This window comes from Tupaia chinensis, unplaced genomic scaffold, assembly GCF_000334495.1.
Source record: "Tupaia chinensis unplaced genomic scaffold, TupChi_1.0 Scaffold000394_1, whole genome shotgun sequence".
Lineage (NCBI taxonomy): Eukaryota > Metazoa > Chordata > Mammalia > Scandentia > Tupaiidae > Tupaia > Tupaia belangeri.
In genome coordinates, this window is record NW_006159896.1 from 2139930 (window position 1) to 2144125 (window position 4196).

A 4196-nucleotide genomic window follows, 5' to 3' on the forward strand; every position below is an offset into this window, starting at 1 on the left:
CTTCCTGGAATCCTTCATATAGTGCTGAAGACTACATCCATTTTTTACAAAAAATTTGCCAGAGGGAGTGTGTGCTCACCAGAGAGAGATGGAGACAGAGAGAGAGAGAGAGAGAGAGAGAGAGAGAGAGAGAGGAAGGGAGAAAGGAACCCCTATGGAGAATGTTCATATTGCTACCCCTTCTTCCTTTCTTCCTTCCTTCCTTCCTTCCTTCCTTCCTTCCTTCCTTCCTTCCTTTCTTTCTTTCTTTCTTTCTTTTTGGAGAGGTTTTTGCTATAGGGCGTGTGTGCTCGCCAGACAGACAGAGAGAGACAGACAGAAAGAGAGAAATCACCTCCTAGGGGGGATGGTCACACCACAATCCCTTCTCCTCCATTCTCCTTTCGGGATCTTGGGCACGCACGCACACGTGCCCGGTGTGAGTTTTAAGCCATCGGGTCCAGGACGCGAACCGCGGTCGACTACATGGGAGTGCAGTGACATAGCCATTACACTAACTGCTGGTCCCTTTATTTTTCTTTATTGAGATTTTTAGGCATGCATATACATGCACCTGGCATGTTTCTTAAGCTGCTGAGTCCGGGACTCGAACCATGAAGTTAATTGGTCATGTGAGATCCAGCCATCTTAATCACTACAACATGGGAGGGTCCCATTTTTTCTTTCCTTAAAAAAAAGAAGAAAAAAAGGAAAAAGCAAAAACATCCTTCCTCATTCAAAGATCATAACTAGACTGTAGAGAGTGTTTTTGTTTTTATCTTTTAGGTTTTTGCCACAAGAGAAGGGTAAGTGAGAAGTCACCACCTAGAGGGGATGGCCACAATCCCTTATGCATGCGCACATGTGCCCAGCATGACTTTCAAGCCGCTGGGTCTGGGCCTTAAACTGTGTGTGGTTAGCCATGTGGGAGTCCAACACCTTAACCACCACACAACCAGCTGGTCCCAGCTGAGAGCTTTAAAGAACTTTACAATCTTCCCTCCTATCTCAGGTCGCCTCCTCGTGGTCCCACCTACCCATGGCAAGGACTCCTCCCTCCTCTTCCCTGCAGGAAGTCCTGGAACAGTCATCTGGCTCAAGCCCCCTAAGAGTTCATCTCTCTTGCTTTTGCTCACACTGGCACCTCAGCCCAGCTCTCCCTCTCCAGGTGTACCTCTTCTGATATTTAAATATGATTGCCGTATGTATACGTTGGAATGTCTGTTTTTTTTTTTTTAACCCCGGGGCCGGGGATGGTCATGTAGCAGTAAAATCTGCCACTCTGCCCAGCTGATCCACATGGGAAGGTTTCCAGTTTGTGTCCTTCCCTGGGTATGCTGGGCATGTGCGTGTTCATGACCCAGGCCTTGGGCTGAGGCTGGGGATGAATTGCTTGGTCAAGACCTTGTTTGGGGCACTGTCTGTCTCTCACTCATGGAAGAAGTAAATAATATACTTAAAAAAGTGCTCACGGGGCTGGCAGGTGGCGTGGCAGTTAAGGGCGCTGGATTCCCACGTGGCCAACTCGTGTCTGAGTCTTGAACCTGGTGTCTTTGCTTCTCTCTCTCTCACTTCCCTCTGTGCTCCAGTTCTGCACCTTCCCCACTCTGTCTGCATTTCTGGGATCTTCTGCCAGGCTTCAGGGCCTGGGCCAACAGAAGGTGTCAGGAGAGCCTAGGTCTCCAGACAACATGTGGCGTTCTAGGAAAAGACCAGAGACCCCCTGCCTTGCAGAGTAGAGAAAGCCTTGCTATAGAAAGAGCTCTTAAAAATCAATAAAAAGAGGGCTCAGGTTGTGAAGTGGCAGTAACACCACCGGATCCACATGGGAAAGAGCCTGGGTTTTGTGGCCTGTGACCTCCTTGAGCACATCGGACACCCGTGTACACCTGTCTGAGATCTGGACTAGACTGGAGGCGGCTCATGGCGTAAGGACTTTGTTGGGGGTGCCTATCTCTCTGTCTCTCACGGAAAACAAGTAGTTTTTAAAAAGCGAAAACGTGAGGGCCAGTAGGTGCCATGATGGTTACGGCACTGGACTCTCACTTGGCCAACTATGGTTTAAGTCCCAGATCTGGCAGCTTGAAAATCATACCGGATGTGTGTGTGTGCCCAAAATCCTGAGAGGAGACTGCAGGAGAAGGGATTGCTGCAAGGTTATCCCCTGGGGTGGGGTGGTGGAGTGGAGGGGTGGTGGGGTGGTGATTTCTTACTGTCTCTGTCTTTTCTACAGCGAGCCCGAGAGGAAACTAAACAAAACCAAACCTTTAAAAAGAGAAAAGTTAGGCACTCCATAGAAAAGCAGGTTAAGGATATGAACTAAAAAACCACAAATGGCCAATGAATGTGTGAAAAGATGCTTTGACTTACTCAAGACCGAAAGCAAACATCAGAATGACCTCGAGTGTAAGGGCAGGGGCTCTTAACCTTTCAGAGTTGAGAAATTCTCTTGTGTCTAACTTCCTGGAATCCTTCATATAGTGCTGAAGACTACATCCATTTTTTACAAAAAATTTGCCAGAGGGAGTGTGTGCTCACCAGAGAGAGATGGAGACAGAGAGAGAGAGAGAGAGAGAGAGAGAGAGAGAGAGGGGGAGAGGAAGACCCGAGAGAGAGAGAGAGGAAGGGAGAAAGGAACCCCTATGGAGAATGTTCATATTGCTACCCCTTCTTCCTTTCTTCCTTCCTTCCTTCCTTCCTTCCTTCCTTCCTTCCTTCCTTCCTTTCTTTCTTTCTTTCTTTCTTTTTGGAGAGGTTTTTGCTATAGGGCGTGTGTGCTCGCCAGACAGACAGAGAGAGACAGACAGAAAGAGAGAAATCACCTCCTAGGGGGGATGGTCACACCACAATCCCTTCTCCTCCATTCTCCTTTCGGGATCTTGGGCACGCACGCACACGTGCCCGGTGTGAGTTTTAAGCCATCGGGTCCAGGACGCGAACCGCGGTCGACTACATGGGAGTGCAGTGACATAGCCATTACACTAACTGCTGGTCCCTTTATTTTTCTTTATTGAGATTTTTAGGCATGCATATACATGCACCTGGCATGTTTCTTAAGCTGCTGAGTCCGGGACTCGAACCATGAAGTTAATTGGTCATGTGAGATCCAGCCATCTTAATCACTACAACATGGGAGGGTCCCATTTTTTCTTTCCTTAAAAAAAAGAAGAAAAAAAGGAAAAAGCAAAAACATCCTTCCTCATTCAAAGATCATAACTAGACTGTAGAGAGTGTTTTTGTTTTTATCTTTTAGGTTTTTGCCACAAGAGAAGGGTAAGTGAGAAGTCACCACCTAGAGGGGATGGCCACAATCCCTTATGCATGCGCACATGTGCCCAGCATGACTTTCAAGCCGCTGGGTCTGGGCCTTAAACTGTGTGTGGTTAGCCATGTGGGAGTCCAACACCTTAACCACCACACAACCAGCTGGTCCCAGCTGAGAGCTTTAAAGAACTTTACAATCTTCCCTCCTATCTCAGGTCGCCTCCTCGTGGTCCCACCTACCCATGGCAAGGACTCCTCCCTCCTCTTCCCTGCAGGAAGTCCTGGAACAGTCATCTGGCTCAAGCCCCCTAAGAGTTCATCTCTCTTGCTTTTGCTCACACTGGCACCTCAGCCCAGCTCTCCCTCTCCAGGTGTACCTCTTCTGATATTTAAATATGATTGCCGTATGTATACGTTGGAATGTCTGTTTTTTTTTTTTTAACCCCGGGGCCGGGGATGGTCATGTAGCAGTAAAATCTGCCACTCTGCCCAGCTGATCCACATGGGAAGGTTTCCAGTTTGTGTCCTTCCCTGGGTATGCTGGGCATGTGCGTGTTCATGACCCAGGCCTTGGGCTGAGGCTGGGGATGAATTGCTTGGTCAAGACCTTGTTTGGGGCACTGTCTGTCTCTCACTCATGGAAGAAGTAAATAATATACTTAAAAAAGTGCTCACGGGGCTGGCAGGTGGCGTGGCAGTTAAGGGCGCTGGATTCCCACGTGGCCAACTCGTGTCTGAGTCTTGAACCTGGTGTCTTTGCTTCTCTCTCTCTCTCACTCTGTCCCTCTCTGGTCAAATTTAAATAAATCATACATAAAGTCAAACAAACTAATTCTTAAAAAAACATGCTCACAACAATTTATTCAATTGTAGAATGGGTATGATCATTCTTCATTCTTTTTTTTTTTTTTTTTTTGGGGAGGTTTTCTCTATAGGGGTCATCGCCAGCAAAA